Consider the following 13,804-nt stretch of genomic DNA (forward strand, 5'->3'; position numbering starts at 1 on the left):
CAGCCCCCAGCGACCACCAGTCTGCTTCCTGTCAGTGGGCTTGCCTGTGCTGAACGGTTCGCATAATGGAATCACACACTCGGCAGCCTTTGTGCCCAACAAGCACGTAAAAGGATGCTCCCCGGGAAATGCAAATCACAACGCCATGATATACCACCTCGCGCTCACTGGGATTGCTAGAATAAAAAAAAAAAGAAAAGAACAAGTGCTGGTGAGGAGTTGGAGAAACGGGAACACCCGTGCTCTGCTGGCAGGTATGTGAAACGGTGCAGCCCCTGCGTAGAACGGTAACTTGGGAACAGGGTCTGTTCAGTGGGAAGGAGAGGGGCTGTGTTCGAGCCCCAGACCCTCCCTGTAGGAGCCGTGTGACCCTAAACTCGCCTGACCTCTGTGAGTCTTCATTCCTCATTCCTGACCCGCCAAGATCCTGTGAGGCCCAAATAAGTCACAGGCACAGCCTGTAAAGGCGTCTGCGGTTGTCCCCTGAGGCCCCCCTCCCAGGGTTCTTTCCAGAATCTCCCCTTGCTTACTCCCCTCCACCCAGACCAATGGCTGGCTCTCCGTTTCTCAGACAGGCGTGCCCCACCCCCGGGCCTTTGCACCCTCTTTACCCTTTCATTCAACTGTCACCGTGTCAGTGCCACCTGCCCCCTCACTGCCCCTCGGCTCTCTCCATCACACTGACAGAGTAATAACTGACTTTATTTCTTGGGGTCATGACGTCGCCATGAGCCCTGCGGCCTGAAGGCCATGCCCGTGGGCTCTCCGCCGTGTCCCCAGCACAGAGAGGGGCTCAGAAGACCCTGTGGATCAGTGGATGCACGTCCCAAATGACGCATGCACGCAGGTCGGGTTCCTTGAGCACAGGAGGTGGGGGTGGTGCGCTGGGACACCCGTCCCATCCCCGCAAAGCCCAGTGCCCCCTCGCTAGTGGGAGGACAGGCCAAGGGCGAGCACGAGCAAGTTTCTTGCTGACGAGGATTATGCAAAACCAGGGGGATTTCTAAGAACCCCTGGACGGAGCTGGACCCGGAAGGAGTGGGACCCGGTCCCCGGACGGCGTGGGAATCCTCTCTCCCCACACCCCCTGTGCGTCTGTGTTTTGCTTCCCTGACCTTCTCCCCTGAGTCCGTCTCCCCTGCTACGGGAGACGTTTTCACAACGGTGTACACACTGTCTAGGACCTAAGGCTGGACTCCTCTCTTGGTCCCAGCTGCAAGTTCTTGGGGAGGGGACTGACTTCTGGTTGCCCCACTTGGGGTCAGGCTGCTCCCTGGACCTGCCGCCTGTGGCTGGGGCTGTGTCGGGGGGGTCAGCACACCGTACAGATGGCTTCAGTGGTGGGAGCAGCGGCACCGGGGGTGACGGGGCCGTTACGGGAAGCGGCTGAGGGCGGAGACGCTGACCCTCAGGTCCCTCGTCTCTCCTTCCTTTGTCCACACTTCCGTCGGATACTTAACTGAGCTCCTGCCATGTGCCGGGCACTTCTCTAGGGCCTGGAGATATGTCCGTGCACAAAATACACGGACATTCCTACCTTCCATAAGCCTGACTACAACCTAGCAGAGGCAAGGCTCCACAAACAAGTAAACAGGTCCGTTCATTAATGTTGGGAGAGCCAGGGCTCTAATGAGCTTCCAGCGGGTGAGGAGACATGGTGGGGGCAGCGGGCAAGGTGGACAGGGAGGCCTCTCTGAGTGAGGACGCTTGGCAGGGACCTGGGTGAATGGAATGGGCCAGCTGAGCTCTAAGCAGCGGCCCAGCACGTACAAAGGCCCTGTGGCAGGCAGGTCATGCGTGTTCGAGGACAAGGAGGAGACCAGTGGGCCTGGAGTGGGGACGGAAGAAGCGTATGGCACTGGGTTTGTAGCTTTCCAACCTCTTCACGGGTGTGTCCAACTCTGCAGCCGCGATGACTTGTCTCTGGGGCCTCGATGTCCCCACGTTGGGGGGTGGCACTAGGAGCCCCTCCTAGTCTGGCCGTGGGGCCTGAGGTCACACTGGGGGCTCTGGGGAAATATAAGGCCACAGTTGTGCACCCGCGAGGATTAGGGGCTCATTCTTCATGGAGATCTGCGGTGACAGTCATGGCCCAGGGGCGGGAGCCGCAGCCAACGTCCCACCCATGGCTCGCAGCCTGTCTCCACCGCTGGGACCCCCGGGTTGGAAATGAGGGCATTCCAGGGGATGGTCTGTGTGCTCACGGAAGGACGGAGGGAACCACATGGTGGACGAGACCGCTCGCCCGCCGGCCCCTCGGCTACATCCCAAGTAGGAGGCAGGAACCCTTGACAGGAAAACCTGAAAGATGGGTCCCCACGGGGCCATCCCGATAATCTGCTGGGGGCCTCTAAGCCCCAGAAAAGGCCACAGCCCTAATAAGGGCCTCACCCTATGGGTCCCAGGGGCCCTGTCAATCAGGGCAGAGGCGGGGGCACAGGGACGGGTCAGGCTGGCTTGAAAGAAAGCCCCGTATTGTTTTTGAAGAGCAGCCCATTTGCATCCTGGGTTTTACCGGCTGTGTGGCCACCCGGCCAATTTAGCGTTTGCTGGGAGCTGGGGAGGACAGGAGGGAGGAACAGCCCCCCACCCCCCGGGCCTTAGGTAGCCTGTGCTCATGCCCGGGGAGGGGGGGGCGGGGGCAGGGGGAGGGGCACATTTTTATCCCATATTTGGTGATATGGTGGGCTTCAAGTTCCTCTTGTGCTCTCATTTGTCAGGACTTAATGAGAAACCCCAAAAGGATTTAGAAATTTCCCTTTCCCAAGGACAGGAAATAAATGGGAAAGTTCTAGGGAATTAGGGGAAAACCCATTGCAGGGAGAGACAGCAGCCCTTGTGGTCTGCTTGTGTGAGGGTGTGTGAGTGTGAGTGTGTGTGAGTGTGTGCGGGTGTGTGCGGGTGTAAATGTGTCAGAGTGTGAGTGTGCGCGAGGGCGAGGCCTCACCTCCCGATTCGCTTGCTGGCCTTGAGGCCATGCCGTCCTGAGAAGGTTAATTTTGGGGAGTGTCCAGAACCTCCCTCATGACGACGATTCATTCCTTGAAGCTCTCAGCTTTGAGTAAACAGTTTGTCTCTCGTCAGGCGTTTGGATGGGAGAGTAAAAGCACTGTGAGCGAGTGTAAACGCCGATTAAACGGTAAGGATATAAGGAATGAGCAGGTCCTCGTGCACCGTAAATACCCTCACTCATTTCTTCCATAGGACGCGAGTCTGCGGGGGGGGGGGGGAGGGGAGGGGAAGGAGGAGGAGGAAGGCTCGGCGTGAACCTGCTTCTCTGTGCTGCAGAGCGTCTTGCAGACCAGAGCAGACTCGCTGGGAACGGGAGGGCTTTGTGTCCGCCCGCACGCAGCCATTCATTAATTCACTACCGTAAAGAGAAGCAGTGCGAGCCGTGACGGGGAGATAGAAGTAGTTTCGGAGCAGTAAGGCCTTCGAGTAAAACAGGATGCTGAGTCCCTCTCGCTGTTAGGATGGAGCCCGCTCCCCGCTCAGCGGTTCCTCCGGGGCGGTTCCCCTGGACGCCGGCATAACGGGTGGCCTCCTGCCCCTGCTCACGCAGATGCAGACGGCAGCCTGCGCGTCCCACGTCCCACACTCCGTCTTCCGTCGCTCAGCGTCTCTCTTGGAATTCACGCTGCTGCCACGTGAGCAGAGCCGTGTTCATTTTCACCAGCTGCATAGAACTCCATGTTTGGACGCCCACAGTGCATGGAGCCCCGTCTCCTGAGACTGGATGTTTGGGTTGTTTCCAATCTTTGGTTATTACAAACAACGCTGGCACAATATTTTTATCTCTTTGTACAGATGCTCGAGTAGATCCATTAGGTAAATCCCTAGAAGTGGAGTTTACTGGTAGAGTCTTGTGTTCTTAAATGTTTGATAAATACTGTCTAAGTCTTTTTGAAAGAAGCAAACTAAATTCACGCCCCGTGGCGTAGCCCATGGGGGTGTATGGCTCGGATCTCCCTGCCAGAGAGACTCCGCCACAGCGAGAGAGGGCAGCTGGTAGCCTCCAGCTGGGGGTGACTGCAGGGCCTGCCTTGACTTTCTGGCTGAGGCTGCATGCCTTCTGGGCAGCCGATGGCCAAGCATGGCAGAAGCACAAGGCCCCGCCATTTCTGCCAGCAGGGACACCCTCCAGGGGCCTCATCCCTCAGGGCTCCCCATCAGCCTGGGAGAGACTTTCCTGGAGCTGCACGGAAGGCCGAGGCTTGGGGTTACCCCACGCTCCTTGCGTTCACGGGTCCAGGCTCTCCCACCTCCTCAGGCCCACTGTCCCCGGCCCATCACGTTGGCTCCACCCCAGCACAGCCCTCCCGCCCCACTCCATCCCGGCTACAGCTTCCCTGGGGCCCCGCACGGACGCATCTCAACACGCAAGGTTGCAGTCGGGGACAGGGGCTACGGCTGAACGTTTCAGCCCCCAGTCGTGTCCAGATCTCTCATTGCATAACCAGAGAGCTGAGGCCCAGAGAGGGCAAGTGACTTGCCCAAGGCCACATAGTCAGTGATCTCCGACCTTGGGACACCAGCTGACCTTGTATGTCCCCCACCCTCTGCCGAGTTTGAGCCAGGAGAATACACACTTGGCCTGTGCCACCTTTTCTACTTTGCCAGGTTTTCTCAAACTTCCCTGAAAACAGACGGGGGGTTGTGTGCCAGTCCTTGGACAGCCCGAGTACTGTTGTCCCCAGGGCGCCATTCCTATCTCAAATACAGAAGGGCCAAGGGCCAGGCAAGGGGACTTGGAATGTCCTATACTGTGGGGTCACTGGGCGCCGGGCTCCCCAGCTATGGTCAGGGCTGACAGTTGGCAAATATCCTCGGGTTTGGGCGGCGGACCAGAGGTGCGGGACAGGGAGAGGCGGGAGGAAACGGCACTGCCGCGGGCTCCCAGCGCCACCTCCAGGGGCTCGTAAGTCAGGGAGACTGGGATTCTGTCTACACACAGGAGCGTCGGACTGCAGGCCGTTTACCACGTGCTGAAGGGGCCTCATCAGCCATCTCTCTGGGCTTCTCGCCCGCCCAGCAGGGCTGACCGACTTCCACGATCACCTCGCATCGGCGGCCAGAGGGCAGCCTCAGGCCCAGCTGCAGCCTGGGCAGGGCTTGCCCAGCATGGACTCCGGCGGGGTTCGGGGGCTTGCCTGGTTAGGCCTGCAGCCAGGACAGGACGGCTTTGGCCCTGTGCTGAGGGGGAGCCGTGGAGGAGAAAGGGGGATGGGGCCACACATGCCTCTGTGCCCCTGAGGGCAGTGGCCAGCGCTGACTCATCTCTTGTCCTGAGTCCCTCGGCTCAGCACGCGGGAGCTCCTGCTCATTCAGTTTGTCCACTGAGTGAATAAAGGAGATAGAGGCAGGGCGGAGCGAGGCGGGAGAATGAAATTCCTCCTGCCTCTGTCCTTGCTCTCGGTGGGGGCTGGCATCATTTTAAATCGTGCTGACCTCAACCTTGTGCCCAGCTCTGGACCCCGCCTGCCTGGCTGGGCAAGCGCTGGCTGAGCCCCTGCTGGGTGGACATGGCCGTGGCCAGCGGCAGACCTTCCATGGAGGTCAGCACACAGTGGGGGCCCTGTGGACACCCCAGTGGAGGGCAGAGGCCTCAGTGTCTGTGCTGGCCCTTTTCTGGCACTGGCGTGGAGGTGGACACGTCCAGCTCCTGTCCTCCACTGGACAGACGCCATCCCCACCCCAAAGTGTGTGTGCAGGGAGCTGAGGAAGACACGCATGGGTGAACATGCCTGTGTGTACAGGGCTGTGAGCACGTGCAGGACTTCGGGTTTGCTGAGGGCCGTTAGCGCGTGGGCCCTCAGGCGAGGCCATCAGCCCTCTGTGGGTCTTGCCAGGAGACGGTGAGTGACGTTTTGTCTCTGGGCCCCTTGGCTGGGAGTGGCAGGGGGCCTGGCACCGTGTGTAGTGGGGCTGACCTCCTTCTCCTTGAAGTAAGTTCTGACGTCAGCTTGCAGGCCCCCAGCTAAGAACAGTACAGAAGGACGAATCCTTGAAAGAACAGTTAGGTCATCTGTGGATAATGCTGCTTCCACCTCGAAGCGGCGGGTTCACACAGGGGCTTGTAATGCTCAGCCGAGTCATGCATAAACGGTGACTCACACTCACCTTTGCCTTTGCTGGTGGGTCGCCCAGGCTCCAGGTGCAGTGGGTGCCACCAGCCCATTTGCAGCAGTGGCCCAGCAGGCCGCTGGGACTGGGGCAGGTGGTCTGTGAGAAGGCTGTGAGGGAGATAACCATCTTTCAGCCCGAAGGCATCGCCTGGTTTGGAGTGAGAGGAACTGATGCTGGGAAATTGGCACCAGTGTTAAAACCATCCCTTGCGTTTGGTGTCAGATCTACTTGGGTTTTGCAAGGACCACTCCTGCTGCTGGGCTGAGATCGAGGAAGGGGGAGCAGGGGGACGCGTGGGACGGGGGGAGGCCAGTGCCGTGCTCCCGGTGGATCCCGCAGCGGTGACCATGGCCCGGGCTAAGGGTCTGCGCCGATTTGCAGGTGGAGGGAGCCCTGCCCCGTGCAAGGCTGCCCAAGCGCTGGACAGGTGGGCGGGTGGATTCCAGGGGACACAGCTGGAGGGAGGTCAGGGGAGAGGGCTGGGCTCTGTTTGGAAACAGCACAGAGGTGCTCGGTGGAATGCTGAGAGTCGAAGAAGAGGCCTGGGCCAGCTTTGGAGCAGGAGGAGGGCCGGCCCAGGCCCTGGGGAGCCCTGCTGTTTCAGGGTCAGGCATGGAAGCGTCAGCCCAGGAGGGAAGCTGGAGGGGTGGGAAGGAACCAGGGCAGCACGGGGCACGAGCAGGACCGCCCTTGCCCTGAAACCGTCTGTGGGTCACGGGATCCATTCTCTTCCCGGGTGGGAGGCCCTGTGGGGACAGGCTGGGTTCCTCTTATCCACCGTTATGTCCCCAGAGCATAAGAGCATATGAGAGGTGGCGGCAGGCATCTGCTGAGCAAACACCATTGGGCCGACCGGCTAACGAGGCAGTACCAGCCTGCGAGACCCTGGGCCACTGGGTGTGCTGTGGGGCCTTCAGGAGGCTGGGCTGCTCCACCCCGCACCCCAGGGACTCAGACGTCCCACCACCCACCATGCGTCTCGGGGGAAACGGAAGGAAAGAAGTTCCAGGCTTTGCCGGCTGGTCACAGCACCCCTCCATCTCCTGTAGACGCGGCTTGGTGGCCGCCTCCCCAGGACCCTCCACAGCAGGGAGGCCCCACCTCTGCTTTGCACGTGCTCTCCCCTTTTATGAAAACTGCTTTTCTCTTGTCATCAGACAGACACAGTTGGCGCTTCTGTGTCAACGCAGATAGAGCCTGCCCTTAGATCCTGTCTCAATGCTGGAGTCACAGGCCAGGCTAAATTAAAAAAGCAAAACGTGTCTGGCCCGATAGCTGACTTCATGTGCAGTGGAAAAAGCAAAAAATAAACACTGAGAGTTGATGACATCCGTACCATCTGTGGGCACGGTGCCCAGACAGGGCAAGAGCGAGGGAAGGGTCCACATCCCTGCCCTGCACACAGGGCACCGGTGGGTCCCTGCAGTGGCCAGGAGCAGGTTCCACCGGAAGCTGTGGTCTCTACTGTAGAAACTGCCCTCCCCGGGCACCGTGGACCTCGGTGCCCAGGGCACATGACCTGTCACCCAAGCCTCCAAGTTCTCAGAGAACGCCCACCACCTGCTTCTGTCTGCTTGTCTGAGAAGCGGCCCAGGGGGCAGCATCTCCCTGTTTCATTTTTATCTTCGGTTTTTTCTTGCTCAGACGCTCTGCAGGATGAGTTTTGGAACTGGCTTTGGTCTGCATGATAAGAAGTCACTGCAGTACTGATGGGATATGGTCACCTGGTGATCGGGGAGGGTTTTGCCTTAATTTCGTGGAGGAGGAAAGGGAGCGCTGGGGAGCCAGGCAGCAGCCCTTCCGCCCCTGCACTGTGGCCCCGGCTCCAGCTGCGGGGGTCGCTGCCTCCCTCCCGGCTGCCCCGTGAAGAACCCTCCTGCCACGTCTTCGATGACTCTTTTGATGAATATTTGCTTGACATAGACTTCAAATTGATACCCTCCTCTCTCATTTTTTACTCAACTTCATCATAAACAGTACAATTATTAACATGGGTTATGTCATTTTTTTCTTAAAATACAATATTATAAGTACAAACCAGTTAATACATTTCAGATGCGTCACCCACGCACCACGAAAGGGCCTCGAGGGCCACCGGGGAAGCATGCCCCTCTGGGAGCTGCTGGGCCAGCCGGCAGAGGGCTGGAGGCTGGGGTCCTGGGCTGTGAGGTGACCTGCTCCACCTCCCCAAGGGACTATCCCTAGATATACTCTCAGACCTCTACCTGGAATACGGATCGCCTGAGTGTGCTCAGCATTTTATGGGCATAAAACATATACGCAGAAGAGAACCCAGACCCCCGACCCGTGCCCCCAGCCCCACGTGTGTCTCTACGTGTGAGCTCCACGAGGACAGGGGTCTGGGTCTGTCTTGCTCCCTGCTGTGTCCCCAGCACCTAGGACAGTGCCTGGCACGCACTAGGTCCTCGGTACGTATCAATGGAACACGTGTGTGTGGGTGAAAGAAGGAGCTGGAGTTCCCCCCCGCAGTCTGTTCCTCTCCAGCCTCCAGGCCACACTGGGCTACCATGCAGTGTGGTTGTGTCACCCCTGCTCAGAGCATCCTAGTGGCTCTCTCCGGTTTTCACAATGCTGTAGAACTGTGTCCCCCACGCTCTGCTCTGCCGCACTCAGATTCCCATGTTGAAACCCTCACCCCAGTGTGGCAGTGTTCGCAGGGGTAATTCCAAGGTGATTAGGTTTAGGTGAAGTTTAGAGGTTGAGGCCCTCGTGACGGGATCGGTGCCCTCGTGAGAAGAGGAGGAGGACGTGGGGAGAAGGCCATCGTCTGTAAACCAGGAAGAGAGATCTCACCAGGACCCAAATCTGCCCGCACCTTGATCTCATGCTTCCAGCTTCCAGAGCCGTGAGAAGCGTGTCTGTGGTTTTGGTCCCCCAGTCTGCGGTGCTTTGTCACGGCAGCCTGAGCTAAGACCACGACCTTAGGATGGTCTTCAAGGCCCCAGCTCCTTCTACCTGTGCCCTCTCCTCCCTGCTGGACCGTCTGCGGTGCCTAGGACGTGCCAGGTTCTCGCCTGTCAGCGTTTCCACAAGCTGCTCCCTCTGTAGGGACGCTCTCCCTCTGTTTATCACCTGGCCGATTCCTTTGGGGCTCAGTTTACCCCTCACGGCCTGAGGACGCCCCTGCTGACCACCGTCTCCACCCGCTACCGTCCCCCGCACCCCACAGCACTGTGGGGTTGCCCCTTTGTATCAGGGGAATGGGCGAGTGACAACCCTAGGTGACGTCACACAACGAAGGTCTACTTCTCACTTGGGGTCCATGTTCAAAGAAATTCCTTGGGGCCTTGTTCCCCATCACCACTTAGGGCCCCGGCTAGATGGAGGCTCCACTCTGGGCATAGCCAGGAAGAGAGAGAGTGTCGCGAACTCAGTCCTGCCCTAACTGCCTCTGACCCGAAGTACCAGGGGTCACTGCTCACGGTCCATTGGTCAGACCTAATCACCTGGCCCCAGCCTACCTGGGAGGGGGAAGAGAAATACATGAACTCCACTGTGTGCTCAGGAAAAGGAAAATACAACGGAATGGTCTCTGCCGTCACCCGTCATAGAATGTTCCTGTTTAATTTCTGCTCATTCCCTGGCCCAGACTGAAGTTCCTCTGGTCCCTGGATTTCAGGTTTCTCCCCAGTCTTACCCGGGGCACATAGCATGGGGCCCTCCTGAGGGACCAGGAAGGTTTGAGAAGGATCCACATGGAGCACAAGCCCAGTCAGGACCCACGGCCAGCTGCCCCCAGCAGACACCTGAGTCCCTGGGTGGTGCCCTGGTTTCTCAAATGCTCTGCACTGTGTGCCAACTGCAATGGGTCGTTTCTTCACCCGTCTGCCCTCCGCTTCCGTCATTGGAAAACGTCGAGGACCTATGGAAAATCCTAAACACACTCCGTCTGTCTTGTCTGTTTTCCACTTTGTGCTGTTTTTTGTACAATAAACAAGGTGAAAGCAATGAGATAAACAGCGTGAGATTTAAAGGGTTTTTAATGAATGAACAATACCTAACTGTTCTGAGAATGTGAATCCTTAGTTTACACTGATAGTTGGAAAACACAGCATTTGGACGACAGCCAGTTTTCCAGGGTGAATAAACACCTCGAGAGGGACAAGTATTTTTCACAGACCATCAGTGAAACAGAGGCTCAAATATTTAAAAGTAAATACATAAAAAGGGAAGAAATAAAGAAAAGAAAAGGCAAGGTGACCCTGCTGACCTTCAGTTTCCAAATGAGCTAAAAAACAAGTTTTTATAGTTATGTTTACTGCTTCCAAAGAAACAAAACCTTTTACTTTAACTCCTCTGTGCCACTACTCCCAGAATGAGTTTTTCTAAAATGTCACTCTTGAGATTGGACGAGGGACTTCACTCTTTAGGCCTCAGTTTCCTCACCCATGAAATGGAGATAATTATAATTCTTCATTCACAGGGTAATTATGAGAACTAAAGAGGTTAATGTATGCAAAGGGCTTAGACCAGGGCCTGGCACCTGTGAGTTCCATATACGTGTTAGTCATCACCACCGTCATTGTCATCTCCATCACTGTCACCATTGACATCACTATCACCATCACCATCACCACCATCTTATCATCATCACCACCATCATCATCACCATCGTTATCATCATCACCACCATCATCATCGTTATCACCATCACTATCACCATTGACATTATATCACCATTGCCATTATCACCATCTTATCATTATCATCACCAGTCTCATTACCTCCACCACCATCATCATCACCATCGTCACCAGTCTCACTACCATCATCATCATCATTATCAATAGTTACAAACCGCATTTGATGGAGGCAATGAAAGCAGCTATCAGGGACCCATCCCCTGGTTGATATCAGACAGTGACCATCCAGTGGGATGTAAGCTTGACTGTTGAGCATAGACCTAAAATATGAGTATATTGCTGTTTTCCTGGCTTTCACCCCAATGAGGCACAGGCATGCATGTCCACACACTTCATACACCCACACGCTTGACTCCTTTCTGAAAATTCTCTGTACTACTTCTGCTCTGCTGTGAGGATGGTGACATAAAGGCAGCTGCTAGGCCGGGCAGTTCTCAAGAATTCACGCAGTGGCAGAATGCTTCTTCTCGATCCACCATTGCCAGGGTTGCAGAAGCACATGCTCCAAAATGTGAACAGTGGTCGCCTCCAGGAGCAGCATTAGAAATAGGGCACCCGCAGGTCCCTAGTTTGTGCCTGGTTTCCCCCTGGTGTCATCACTCACAGTGCTCCAATTATGAAGTATATGATCACAACAATTGTAGTGATTTCTGCTCTTCTTTTTGCTCATCTCTATTTTCTAAGCTTTCAACAGGAAACTCTTCTAATAAAGAGGAAACCAGTACAAGTGACAAAGCACTAGCTCAGGTGCCTCCTTCCCCAGAGAGGGTTCCCTGCTCCCCCAGCATGAATCATGCCAGGCAGAATCTTCTCCAGCCTCTTCGTGGCCGGCTGGCGTTAAATATTGGCTACCGAGCAGGAAGCTGGACAGCCCCACCCCCAGCTACTGGTGTCATGACGGTCCGACTAGTGATGGTGAGAAATTGAATCACTCCTACGGGAGACATAACACGCAGAGGCCTTCTCCCAGGACGCGGTCCCATTTGCTGGGCAGTGTAAGGCAAGGCTTGCACAAGAGCACTTGGGCTGGCTCCGTCTGCTTGGTGCTTCTATCCGGTGATATCTCTCCACGTGGGAGCGGAAAGAAATGAACCCAGGAACCATGTCCAGGAATGAATCGCTGTGTCTGCAACTTTATACTCATTAGAGTTTTAATAAACTCCTGCTTGTTTTTATAGGGATTTTTTTCCATCACCTTTGAACTACCTTAAAACAATAAAGTGCCCTCTTCACACAGGTTGGCCCAGTGGGAAGACTGACCTTATTTCGATTCTCCTACTGAGAGTGACGACTCAGCCTCAAGTGCCAGGGATGCCGTGATCGTATGAGACACGGAGTTCAGCCTCTGCAGTGACCCCTGGAAGAGGAAGCAACTGGACGTTTCCTCTGCACATTGTCTTGTGCAAAGATACAAGTAAGGGATATTTGTATTGGTTTGTTTTTTTCTTCTCTGAATGCCAGAAAAACTTGCTAAGTTTAAGGAAAAATGGAGGGAAAAACCTGCATTATTAAGTTTTAATGGATAATCATGTTCAAACCAAAGACCCGTGTCTGCTCTGTGGCCATGACCGTCCTCACACCGAAAGGCCTGAGCACACTTTGGGGGCACAGATTTCAGATAAGCCAGCTCTCGTGCTTAACACCCGAGGGTGCTCCCTACCTGGTGCAACTTGGCATCACCTGTGCACTCGCTGTTCCCTGGAATGCTCTTCCCGTCTCTTCCCTAAGGTTTGGCTTTGGGAATTTCTAGAGACAATGATCGTCCTAATTGTCCTGTGTGGCGCTCTGCTCATCACCTGTTTTTCCTGCTTGTTTACTTGTTGACTTTCGGTTTTTTCCCACCTGGAGGGTAAACTCCCATGAGGGCAGGGACTCATCATTGTAGTTTCGTTTCTGAATGATAGATTGTAATGTACAATGCTCCTGTTCTTAAAGGCACAGTGCTCCGTGCGTCGCAGGAGACCAGGCTGGGCGGTCTCCAAGTCCCCTTCTGTTTTTTTGATCCCAATGGTCGGGTCCAAGTCTCATTTAAAACCTCCTTTCTCTCCTCCTGAATCGACTCCACAGTACCAGACTCAAATCCGCTTCCCTCAGAAAACCTCTCCTAGGCCTCTCCCCGTGCCCTCTCTGATCCTGCATCCAGTGAGCAAGCATACGCTGAGTGGCAGCTGCATGCCTGCACCGCACTTGGCTGGAGGTTCCGCCGTGGACAGCATTGTCTCAGACACGCAGGCTGGCCCCCGTGGAACAGAGCACAGGTGCAAGGAGCGAGGGGCTCGCGGAGCTTTGTGGGTTAGGAATCTCCCCTCCCATCACTGGCTCCTGTTCTAGACTGAGTTAGGGTCTTCTGAGTGGTGCCCAAGGCATCCTGGTACTAATTTTCCCAAAAGCCATTTCTCTGTGTTTAAGACACTGTCCTTCATTCCAACTGGAACCCTACAGAACTGCTCCCAGGCCAGGAAGCTACTGTGTGGGGCTTTCTCTACTTCAGATAAAAGTCCTGCTGCCTGATTAGCCAACAGTTCCACCCAGCGCAAGGGAAGGGAAGATTGTTGAGACACAGCTGCCTTCAGAGGGGAGCTGACAAGCAGGTGGAAGGTAGATGTTTTGGAGGGAAGGGCCCAGTTAACAAAATGAGGGAGGAGACATCCCTGTTGTTTATTTCTTCTTAGATTCATAGTCCATTTAACCAAGGGTGCTGACGGGGAGTATTTGGATAGAAATATTAGATGCTCTGAAATCAATGCCTAATACCCTGCCAGAGACACCCAGCTTCTGACCATCATGCACACTCATACCCACAACACATACACACTCACACACACCTTTACAAGCTCTCACAAACTCACACACATACCCCTACACTCATTCATACACTTATACAAACTCTTATGCACACACACATGCACACACTGCAAGAGATATTATCGACCTGAGTCACCCCCCATCTTTTTTCAATCTCTAAAAAGCTGCATTTACCAAAATAAGTAAAACATGTGAGGTATGGGATCCAC

General features: G+C 55.5%; 1 long non-coding RNA gene across 2 annotated transcripts in view; it reads left to right on the forward strand.

Annotated features, from left to right (window-relative positions):
* LOC308606018 overlaps window positions 1–12,334 on the forward strand; it is a 153,908-nt gene extending 141,574 nt beyond the window's left edge. For both annotated transcript variants that reach the window (XR_014013755.1, XR_014013756.1), the window contains exon 9: window positions 12,028–12,334. This is a non-coding gene — a long non-coding RNA (uncharacterized lncRNA). The remainder of the gene's footprint in view (window positions 1–12,027) is intronic.
* The last annotated feature ends 1,470 nt before the right edge of the window (window positions 12,335–13,804 follow it).

Source organism: Mesoplodon bidens (genome assembly GCF_964165515.1).
Source record: "Mesoplodon bidens genome assembly, chromosome: 18".
In the NCBI taxonomy this organism is placed as follows: Eukaryota; Metazoa; Chordata; class Mammalia; order Artiodactyla; family Ziphiidae; genus Mesoplodon; species Mesoplodon bidens.